The sequence below is a fragment of the Arvicanthis niloticus genome, chromosome 6, assembly GCF_011762505.2.
Source record: "Arvicanthis niloticus isolate mArvNil1 chromosome 6, mArvNil1.pat.X, whole genome shotgun sequence".
Lineage (NCBI taxonomy): Eukaryota > Metazoa > Chordata > Mammalia > Rodentia > Muridae > Arvicanthis > Arvicanthis niloticus.
The window spans coordinates 93,913,263-93,925,249 of NC_047663.1; the positions used below are offsets into that span (position 1 = coordinate 93,913,263).

Genomic DNA, 11,987 nt, shown 5'->3' on the forward strand with positions numbered 1-11,987 from the left:
CTGAGAAGAGACCTAGTCACTGGCTTCCTCCTAGAGAGTCTTGAATGCACCATGGAGGTGGCCAGGGGTGGCCCTTTCTTTCTCTTCTCCTTTCAGTTAAGCACACTCTAGCAACATAGTCAAGGCCACCAGTAAAACACGTGTTCAGGGATCATTAACCACAGTGAACATCTAGTGAGGCCCACCAAGTGCACCCATGCCTAGGAATCACCAATCACATTGCACACCCAAGGATCACCAATACCACTCCATGCTCAGGGAGTCATGAACTGGTGAACTGGTAGAGTCCTGAGTTTTTCTCTTTATACCAATTCCTTCTAGTGTCCTGCTTCCTTGGCCTGAGGGGCTCAGCAGCTCATCCCGAATGGAAGGTGGAAGCACCACCAAGATTCTGCTGGAAACCCTGCTACTAGCGGCCCATATGACCGTGGACCAGGGTGTTGTGTCCTCTCAAAGGTAAGGAGGAAACAGACAAGTGGAGGATCAGATCCAAGCAGAGGTAACATGTAGGAGGAGATGCAGGCTCAGATTCCAGAGGCAAGCTTTCAAGAGTCCTTTGACTTGAGGATGGCCCAGGTCATGCAGGCTAGAACTCACCCTGCTGTGACTTCCTCCCCTTACTGGGGGTTCTAGCCTAACTTCCAGGATGCTCAGACCCACCCTCTTTTTGCCTTTTGTTTTTCCCACTGAAGCCTTTTTAATATAGAACCCTTTCTGCTCTTATGAAAGGCAGTCAGGGTATCTTTCTCCCTCTTTTTTCCCCCATTTCTCTCTAGGAGGGACTAGTAAAAAAAAATTTTTTTTAATAGGCATTGTGACTATTTTAAAAATAGGGACAAATTCCAATTGTGCCCTAGGGTAGGAGTACCTAGGTCTTTTGGGGTAAGCACCAGGCCCTCTCTGGGAGCTAATGAATTTTCTTCTAGATGCCTTTTGGAAATCCTGAGGTCATTTGAGCGGGTTCATCAGGTGACCTAAGGTCAAAGCTCCAAAATTGCCACCCTGACAAAACAGGTTGCTATCAGGTATGTGGCTGTGTGTATGTAGGGGACATCGAGAGGTGTGTTAACATGGCAGGACTGAGATGGGCCACATGTTGGAAGGTCTTGATTGTTTACTCCTGTGTTCCTCTGCCACCTCTTCTCATGGTGATCATGGCCTGGCTTCTGGCTCATTCTCAGCCTGGAGAAGAAAGGCCGTGTGCACTTGGCAGACCCTCAGTATCATCGCCATTATGGACAGAGTAGGGTGCATCCACACGTTTGGTGCTGGCGAGTCCTGAGTCCTGATGTGCTCCTGATTCCAAGTACCCCAGACAATTGATTCACTATTAAAACATTTTCCTGCAGACCCCTGAGTTCCCCAGTGTCTATCTTTCCCACATAAGTAGGTGCTTCCATCGAGCATTTCTTTCCTTTGAAGCATCAAGTTCCATGTGGGTCCTTGATCTCTCGGTTCCCATTCCAGTGCTTATAATAGTCTCTCTCATAGATTATCACTCACCCCATATCCCATGTTCTGACATCATCACAGCCCTTGAAGTCTAAAGCCTTCCTTTTTCTAAAGTCCACCATTCCTTCCTCTCTGAACTTAAATTTCCCAGATTTCCAAGATATCTGTGGCTTTCTTATCTGTGATCACAGTGACATGTTTAACCAGAAGGATGAGCTCACCAACCAGGTTGGAAGAGGATAGGACATGGGAAGTTGTAAAATTCACGAGTGTGCAGAGGGCAGTAGGGGAGTGGGGCCTGGAGGTGGGGGACCATGAGAGGATCCTCAGTCCCAGGAAGGGACTGGTCAGAGGACAAGGAGATCTGAAGCAGTGGAGTGTGGAAGGCTCTGGGTTTGCCTGGCTTTAGTCCACTCACCTGCTACATCACCTTTGGCAAAATGCTACCATTTTGAATCCTGACTCTTTTCAACTGAAACCAAAAGGGCTGTATTAGATGTCCCCTAAGGTCCCCTTCAGTCTTCAAGTCTCTACTCTTGAGTGTCCTGATGGAAGGAACTCCCTTATCTTTTTCTGTCCCAGGGTCCCCAGTTCACCTTCTCCCAGGATGACTTCCTGACTTCCATCCTGCCATCCCTCAAGGAAATTGACACCGTGGTCTTCATTTTTACCCTGGATGGTGAGCAGGAGGATGGAAATGGTGGGGTGGTTTAGAAGAGCTGCCATTTTTCTGAGTCTTGGGGTGCCTTGTCAGAGGGAGGGTGTCTTAGGGTATCCTATTGTCACAATAAGGCACCATGACCAAAAGTAACTTGGGGAAGGAAGGGTTTATTTCATCTTAGAGTGTATAAGTCTAACACGGAGGGAAGTTAGGGCAGGAACCGAAGAAGAAGCCATGGGCAAGTGCAACTTAACTGCTATTCCCCATGGCTTGCCAGTCTGCTTTCTTATGGCACTCAGGACCGCCAGCCCAGGGGTGGCACCTCCCACTGTGAACTGGGCCCATCAATCAATCAAGAAAATGCACCACAGGCTTTCCTACAGCTGGTCTAGTGGGGGCATTTTCTCACTAGAAGTTCCCTTTTGCCAAATGATTCTGGCTTGTGTCAAGTTGACATAAGACTATCCAGCACTGAGGGACCAAATGAGTGTCCTGTCAGGACCCTGGAGTGGCAGGAAGAACCATTTCATAGCCCAGCCTTTTAACTCCAATGTCTCCTATCCCATCCAGATAACCTCACAGAAGTACAGGCCCTGGCCAAAAGGGTGAGGGAGAAGAGCCGGAACATCCAGGCCCTGGTGCACAGCACTGTGGGGCAGTCCTTGCCAGTGAGTGTCTGGCACTGGGGAGAAGACCTAGGCGTAGTGCAGCCAGCCAGGCCTTCTGAAACAAACTGCTCTGTTCATCTTTCTCCTCAGGCCCCTCTAAAGAAACTTTCTCTCGCTCATCAGCATCACATGGCCATTTCTTTTCTTTGATTACGAAGGGAGCTACGTTCAGGTAGGCGGGGATGAGAAGGCAATGTTTCCTAAGAAGGAGAGGAGTCCAAAGCCCCCAAAGCCATAGGGATGGGGGAGGCCTGAATATTTTTTTAGGCTTCCCCTCTCCCCAAGCTGGGTAAATACTCCATTTATCAGGTCTCTAAAGAGAGTTGCCAAGGCAACAGGGTTCGATTCTTTCTAGGAATATACAGAAAGGGCAAGACAGGCCACCAACGGTTACACACTCAGTGTTTTTTGGGACAGGTTCATTGTTGACATTGAAGTCATTATCACCACCCAAAAGCCTTTAAGGCACTTTCTTTTGTGTGGTACACTATGCTGAACATAACCCAGATATTACCCCGATGGAGTCCTCCCTCAGTAGTGAAATTATAATCTGGGAGATGCACTGAGAAGAATCATAGAAACACTGAGCACTTTGCAGTTTGGCATGGAGTGCTCACCAGGAAATCTAGGTGTCAGTCCAGCTCGGGTGGCCCAAGAAAGAAAACAAATTTTTATCTCTGTATTTTACTGTTCTCACACAGGACCTACCTGCTCTCCACAGAACAGGTCTGGGGGAGGTGTGGTCTTTCATCATTATTCAAACTGCTTCCTTCTGGAAGCTTCTAGACTTAATCAGACAGGGAGCCACCACACTGCCTCACAGAACCTGGAGCTCTTACAGAAATGTCTCTCCACAGTGGCAGCTCCACTCTCCTTTGTCTTTCTTTCTAATAGTGTTTCAGTGTTCTGTCTCTACTTCTTAGCCTGCTTCCCACATTCACGGTCTCCTCCGACATCACCTGTTTTTGGAGAAATCTTCTCTGATTAACTTTACATTGTCTTGGCTCTCCATATTATATTCTTCTCCAAGCTAACACAATCATAGTCCCTAATACAAATACAGTGCTTTATACCCTGGTGAATATTACATATCATTTATCTCAGTTCTGATAGCAATCTCCTAAAGCATGTGTGTTCGTTTTTGCCATCTCCCCTGCCCCTTATTTCTGCTTTTAATGTAGTGACATTTTATTTAGATTTTTGTCTGTATCCCAATCTATTAGGTTTTTCCCCCCTTGATTTCTTTTAATCTTTTACTTGATGCTGGTTTCATCTGTCCACATGTGATTGTCTGAAAGAAGGTTTCTGCTGAAGTCTGGCTCCAGCAGGATTCAGGTCCCAAAGAAGAGGTGTGGAGTTGGTGAGGGAAAGAGACTGACATTACCTGGTGCGAATCAGGGTAGCTGGTGGTTATTGAACAACAGGACACACCTTTTTGAGTCTATGATTGCATAATAGCTCAGCCATTAGCGATCTTGAAAGCAGGCTTAATGATAACAAGAAATATATGAACTTTTCACAGATTGTTTTTAACCTATTTTAGCCCTACTTTTTTAACATCCAGAATGAATGAGGTCATTAACTTTAATGGTTCTTTAAGGTTCAGCAATCCTGCCACATGCCCTTCGTACCTCTTTCTGCAAGGTCTCAGCCTTTGTGGTCTGAGGTACCACATCTAGTCTTGTGAAACAAACCCATGAGACCAATTTTCATTCCTCCAGGGGCATGATGCAGTGTTTGTACCAGGAAGCACAACAAGCATTGAGCCATTTCCTAATTGTGTTCCTGTGTGCCTTGGTCTTACAATGTGGGCCCGTTCTCCTCCTAAGATCCCCAAAGGGAATGTCCTGACATCTTCCTCTGTCTCCATTGTGCCGGACCATCCTAATTCCTTCAATGTATGCTCCTGTATATGTCAGAGAAGGATCAAGCCAGTCTAACTTTAGCAGAATCTGCTTCTTGTGGGGCGTATCAGGTCTTGCCACTCATCCTGTAGACCTAGGCCCACTGCTTCTCTCCATCGTACGCTTTCATCCTTAGGACCAGGTGTATGTAAGAGTTTCTGGCACCAACTTTCAGTTAAGGACTCTGCAGCTTCTCTATTCTTGGTGCAAACAGGGACACAAAGGGGGTTCTTGTGCAGGAGTAGGCAGAGTTACCATGCTTTGTGGGTCCACATGTGGGTGGCGGAGATTTGTTTCCAAAGATTTACTTCGTTTAGCAAGACTGCTATTGTATACATTCATATCCTTTACCAAAGCCCATACAAAATCTCCCAAAGAAAAAAGGCATAAGGAAACTCCCATAATGCATAGCGAGAATCATCAAAAACAAAAGTCAAAGGCTGCTGGAGAACGGAGATCTGTGACATCCACCTGCTGGAACCTGGTGAAGCAGCAGTGGTCACTGAGATTTCCATTGGACTTGGTCCTATTTTGTCTTCTGCTGCTGTGATAAAACCCTGACCATAACCAACTTGGAAAGGAAAGTTTATTCCATCTGACACTTTACAATCCATCATTTCAGAGAGTCAGGGCAGGAGCTCAAGCAGGAAGCAGGTGCAAAGGCAGGGACCATGGAGGGAAGCTGCTTCCTGGCTTATTCTCCATGGCTTGCTCAATTTCCCTTCTTTTTACAGTTTCTAATACATTCATATTCTCTCTCTCTCTCTCTCTCTCTCTCTCTCTCTCTCTCTCTCTCTCTCTCTCTCTCTCTCTGTGTGTGTGTGTGTCTTTGAAGGAGTCTTTGAAGGAGTCAACTCTCTTTCTCCTTGTGGACCCAAGGGATTGACTTTAAGTTGTTAGTACCTCTATCGACTGAACGATCTCACCAGCCCTCAGCTTGCTTTCTTGTACAACCCACAATCACTTGATAAGGGTTGGTACTACCCAGAGTGGGCTATGCCCCACACATCAATCATCAACCAGGAAAATGTCCTTCTGACCTGCCCACCGGCCAGTGTGATCGAGGCCATTCCTCACTTAAGGTTTCCTCTTCCCACGGGACTCTAGCTTGGGTCGAGATTACAACACCCAGCTCAGACTTGTTGCTTTCATTGTAGAAATAATTTTGATACCGTAATGGTCTTCACCCTTCAAGTGAAACATTGTGCCCTATTCACCGGCCCTTCTCTGTCACATTTCCTTTATTCCCTTCTTTTCCCTAGAGCACGTGACAGATTAGTGAGGCTGTCTTATACTTTACACTATGCCAGGCAGAGAGGCATATCCTGTAATCTCAGCATCTGGGGGGCAAAAGCAGAATCAGGCAGAGTTCAAGGCCATCTCTAGATACATAAAGAGTTTAAGGTTACTCTGGATTACAGGAGACCCTGTCCCCTAAAAAGAAACAAAAAACCCCAAACCAAAACTTCACACCAATTACTTAAGAATATGTCCCTCAAGGGCGAGGACATTTGCCTCTATAAGTATAATACAATTATCCACTCTGGGATGACAGTTAATCTGATACCATTTCCTAACTTCAGATTTCCTGAGTTATCCTTGGGGAAGCTGTTTTTATTTTCCAGATCTAGAGCCCAATCAAAGATAACCTACAGACTGTAGTCACTAGGTCTCTCCTGTCTTCCAGTCTTCAGTCTTTTTCTTTTTTCCTTGTCTCTCATGACACTAAGGTTTTTAGAAGTCTAGGCAAATCTTTTTCTGGAATGTATCTCCCATTTCCAGAATGTATGAAGGTGCTGTGTTGTCTTTCCCTCATGTTCAGGTGTTTTCCTTTTGGAGAAGACTAGCATGTCACACCAGGAGTCACCTGGCATGTGTGTCTCATCCTTCGTGAGGCCATGGTGGCATTTAGCAATGGTGTTGTCTGCCGTCTCTCTGTGTCCTGTCACCCAGCCATCCTTACCCACAGTTTCCGCATGTGCTGCTGATTTCCACTTGACTCAGTTTTTCCTAAGGAGACTCTCAACCGATGATTTTTCTATTTCTAGCTCTCTTCCCCTTACACATTCATTAACGGGCATTCTTTTCTAAGGAGCTTCTGATTAACTCCCCACCCTAATGGTATTTGTTTAATGTCATTATGGACACATGAATTTTTTGTTGTCGTTAAATATTTAAATTTTTTTATTTTTTGAGGCAGAGATTCTGTGTAGCCAAAGCTGGACTAGAACTATTATAAAGCACAGACTGGCCTTGAACTCATAACCCTCCTACCTCAGCCTCCAGATTACTGGGATTACAGACATCCACCACCGTGTATGGCTTAGATGTATTTTAATATATTTTTAATTTTTATTTCATTTTATTTTACTTTTTATATGTATGCATGTGTGTGCCTGCTTGTCTGAATACACACCATGTGTGTGCAGTGCTGTGATGTGAATACACACCATGTGTGTGCAGTGCTGTGATGTGAATACACACCATGTGTGTGCAGTGCTGTGATGTGAATACACACCATGTGTGTGCAGTGCTGTGATGTGAATACACACCATGTGTGTGCAGTGCTGTGATGTGAATACACACCATGTGTGTGCAGTGCTGTGATGTGAATACACACCATGTGTGTGCAGTGCTGTGATGTGAATACACACCATGTGTGTGCAGTGCTGTGGACCAGAGGAGGCATTGGATCTCCTGGAACTGATGTTACAGGTGATTGTGAACCTCCCAGTGTAGGTGCTGGGAATCTAGCTCAGATCCAGAGCCAGAGTGGCAAGAGCTCTTCACAACCAGCCATCTCTCCAGCCCCTCAATACCCACCCTTTATTCCCTGCTACCAACTATTTTTTTTGAGACAGGGTTTCTCTGAGTCACCCTGGCAGCCCTTAAATTCACTTTGTAGACCAGGCTGGCCTCAAACTCACAGAGATCTGCCCACCCGAAGGCTGGAACAAAGGCATGTTCCAACATGCCCAGCTTCCCCTAATATGTTTCTCTCACTCTCTCTCTCTCTCTCTCTCTCTCTCTCTCTCTCTCTCTCGGTCTCTAACTCACATTTTTAAATTCTCTTATATATTACATTTCCACCTCAGTTTTCCCTCCCTCTTTTCTGCTCAGTCCCTCTCCCTTCCCCCAGATCCATTCCTCTTCTCTTTCCCTTAAGAAAAAGGCAGGTGTCCCAGGGATATGAACCAAACACAGCACATCAAGTTACAGTAAGACTAGACCCATCTGCTCCTATTAAAAATGGACAAGGCAGCTCAGTAGGAGGAAAAGCCCTAGAGCAGGCAAGAGCCAGAGACAGCCCCGCCCCCACTGGATGGAGTTGAATATATTCTCTAAATACTTATTTTTCATTGAAGCCTCAGAACCAGAGCTTGTTCAACTTGGCTTCCTCTAACCTGGTCATAGCCATACTTAAACATACTTCCAGTGTTTCTTTTTGTAAAAACAAAACAAAGAAAGAAAAACCACTCCTTACTTCTGGGCAAAGGGTGGCAGACATTTTACATCTCGTGTGTTTGCATACCATCTTCTGAATATTACTCCACTGCAGTGCCCAGGTCTCTTCTTCGCTGTGAATGTACCTGTGTGATAGTTTACCTGGCCAATCTCTTAATTGGGGCATTTGCTTATTTTCAACGTTTTGCTATTGCCAATAATGATGCAATGTGTTGAAGAATGAAAAACTATAAAAGATCATTTTATAAAATATATACAGGCTTTTCTTTAAAGGACATGAAAATTTTCTCTCTGAAACAAGCCAAGAATGTAGATCGGACGGTTCTAGAACCGGCTGACCACAAAGAAAGGATATAAATCATCTGGGTGGTTCCGGGAAATAGTTAACCATAAAGTGAATGGTAGGGCAAGGCCACGTTCTTAAAAGAATTGGGTGTACAAGGTGTTTTCCACATGACCCTGACTAATATGGGTTGGGTCTCTCTGAGACTTTCCACTGTTTTTATGTTATGTTTCTTTGGTTACCCCTTCACCCCCTCCCCAGTTTGTGAGCTCCTATATAAGACCGCCCCTGACCAGGTGGTCTTGTCAATTCCTCTGCCCCTGCATGGGTTATGGATTGACCAGCAGTCGACTGATTAAAGACTATGCTGCCTCATGCTGCTTGCATCCAGTTTTGGTGACTTGTGAGTTTTTGGGTGGTCATGACATCCTGAGACTTGAGTGAGGGTCTCCCCTGAGTGAGGGTCTTCAGTGTATGCATGTGTCCAAGTGTTTCTTTGAGATAAATACCGAGAAATGTTAGATTGTTGTCAAAGGGAAATGCCAATGTCACTTTGTTACATGCTGTATATTTTTCTTTCCTAGGCTCTGTGCCGTTTTTCCTTTTCCATAGTGGCTGTTTAGAGAATGCTGGCTCCATGCAGCCTCCCAGAGACTTTTTTTTTTCATGATAAATTCAAAGCAATTCTTTATTTTTCAGTTTTTTTAGGAGCTAATTCACTTTAAAGGGTAGAAAAATTGCAACAGTGTACATATGCAGTCCAATTCAAACAAAACTTACTTAGATCAAGCATTTCATAATCATTAAGGGCCTAATGACAAATACGTCACTAGCTGACAAAGATATCTATTAAAGCCATTAAGACTGGCTGAAAATGGATAATTCTCACATTTTTACAATAACTCTAAAGTCCTAAAATGTTTAACTATATTAAACATATGCCAGAGGTATAAATTAATGATATGTTGATAGTGATGTGAGACTGCATCTATTGATTTTTCTCTATGTGTGTCTCTGTTACTATGTCAGAAAAGTAAATTTTTTTCCATTTTTTTATGAGTTTAATTTTTTTTTACTTATGCACCACTTTCTATCCCCTCACTGCCCTCCTCCTACTCACCCCCTCCTACAATCCTTTCTCTTCCTCTTCTCCCCTGATCAGGTGATCTCCCAGAGACTTTTGTCTAACTTCTGAATTTTGTCACTTTGATCAGCGAGAAAGTCAATTCCTGTGTGATTTTCACATGTGTTACAGTATTTATTGACATTTTGAAGCAGTGGAATAGCACCCAGGCCTTCACACACACTAGGCAAATGCTCTGCCACTGAGCCACATCCCAGCCTGTATCTCTATTATGTGAGAAGCAGAGCCCTTGTGTTCCTCTCTGCTCCCTCTGCTCTCCCCCACCTCTTTCTCTGCTCTCTTCTGCTTCCCCTCCTGCTTTACCTTTTCTTTCAGTTGTCCTGGAATCCCCTTTGTAAATCCACGAGTGTCAAATCCATAATGATCCTTTCTGCCTCCAGAGTGCTGGGATTACAGATATCAGCCACCATGCCCAGCTTTTGCTCCTTTTTCTAACAGACTTTTAAATCTTTTCTGACCCTTGACCTTGAGATCTTTATAAAGCTGTTAGTGTTCTATTTCTCACATATATTGTAAATATATTCCTTTGGCTTTAATTTGCAAAAAAAGAGTCTGGTTTAATTTGTCTGAGGATGAATCTGCTAGATTCTGTTACCATTTGGGTCTTGAAGCACAGAAAGCTCCCCACACCCATGCTGGTGTGGCACGTCTGTGTTTCTTTCGGCAATTCTTAGGAAGTTTGTTTACTCTTGTGTATGCAGTAAGGCATGAATCCATTTATATTTTCCCAAGCAACTATCTAATTTACATATTTAATTTTCTTTTTTTTTTCAAGACAGAGTTTCTCTGTGTATCTCTGGCTGTCCTGGAACTCACTCTGTAGACCAGGCTGGCCTCGAACTCAGAAATCTGCCTGCCTCTGCCTCCCAAATGCTGGGATTAAAGGCATGCGCCACCACTGCCCGGCTTATTTAATTTTCTATTGCTACGACTAAGGCAACTTATAAAAGACAGCATTCAATGGGAGGCCTGTTTACAGTTTCAGAGGGTGAGTTCATGACCATCATAGTACGGACCGAGTCAACAGGCAGGCTGGCATGGTGTTGGACCAGTAGCTGAGAGATTACATGTTGAAACAACTATAAAACACAGAGAGTTAATTGGGAATGGTGTGGGTTTTTGAAACCGCAAAGTCTACACCACTCCCAGTGACACATCTCTTCCAACAAAGCCACACCTCCTAATCCATCCCAAACAGTTCCATATTCAGATATATGAGCCTATGGGGGTTATTCTCTCCAAACAACCACAACAGTTGTCTCAGTCTCATTTTTAAGTCTAGCTTGAGTGATTTAGAATGTTACATGTGCCATATAACAATACAGTGAATTTGCATGTATTTTTGTAACGTGAGAAGCATTCTGGCTTGCTTTCTTTTCTTCCTTCCTTCCTTCCTTCCTTCCTTCCTTCTTTCTTCCCTCCCTCCCTCCCTCCCTCTCTTCCTTTCTTTGTTCCTTCCCTCCTTCCTTTTTTCCTTTCTTTCTTTTTTTTCAACACAAATTTGTAGCTTTGGCTGTCTTGGAATTTGCTCTGTAGACCAGGCTTGCCTTGAACTCAGAAGAAATCTGCCTACCTCTGCCTCCCAGATGCTGGGATTAAAGGTGTGTGGCCACTGTAAACCCAGCACATTCTGGATTTTCTATTTGGTTTCACTGGTCTGTCCTTTGATGTGCTAATGCCATGAGCTTAATTATAGAGAGCTTATGGCATGTTTAATATTTAGAAGGTCCAGTCCTCCATTAAATATTAAGGACTTTCCTAGCTACAATTGCAGATTTATTTTTCTATTTGAACTTTAATTTCAAAATGTAAACTTTGTCAGTAATACTTATGGGATAAATGGCTAATAATATACCTCAGATTTAATTGGCTTCTTTCCCACAGGCAGTGTGATAAATGGCATATAGCATCTGTCTCAATTAGGGTTTCTGTTGCTGTAATAAAAACACCATAACCATAGCAGCATCAGAGAGAAGCGTTTATCGAGTCTCACAACTCACAGGTCAAACTCCATCAGTGAGGGACACCAGAGCAGAAACTAAAGCAGAAGTCATAGAGAGTGCAGGTCACTGGCTTGCTCTCCATGGTCTGCAAAGTTTGCTTTCTTCTATGCCCCAGGACAACCTGCCCAGGGATGGCACTTGACACAGGAGGGACCTTTCATGTCAATCATTAATCAAGAGCAGGCCCCACAGACATGCTACAGTTCCATCTGATGAAAACAGTCCCTCAACTGGCACTTAGCCCTTTTCCTAGATGACACTATGTGCAGTTGACAGAGAACCAACCAATCTAACTGTTCTCTTACTCAGTGACTATGTCATGTACTTGTTAAATGTTTCAGTAAATGGCCAATGAAGATGGCTCAGTGGGTAAAAACACTTGCTGCATAAGCCTGGAAATCCGAGTT

General features: G+C 44.2%; 1 long non-coding RNA gene across 1 annotated transcript; it reads left to right on the forward strand.

Annotated features, from left to right (window-relative positions):
- The first annotated feature begins 324 nt into the window (after nucleotides 1-324).
- LOC143442877 (uncharacterized) lies at nucleotides 325-7,655 on the forward strand. Its single transcript, XR_013111459.1, has 4 exons — nucleotides 325-456; nucleotides 2,035-2,131; nucleotides 2,684-2,781; nucleotides 2,872-7,655. It is a non-coding gene; the product is annotated as an uncharacterized LOC143442877 (long non-coding RNA).
- Nucleotides 7,656-11,987: the final 4,332 nt, after the last annotated feature.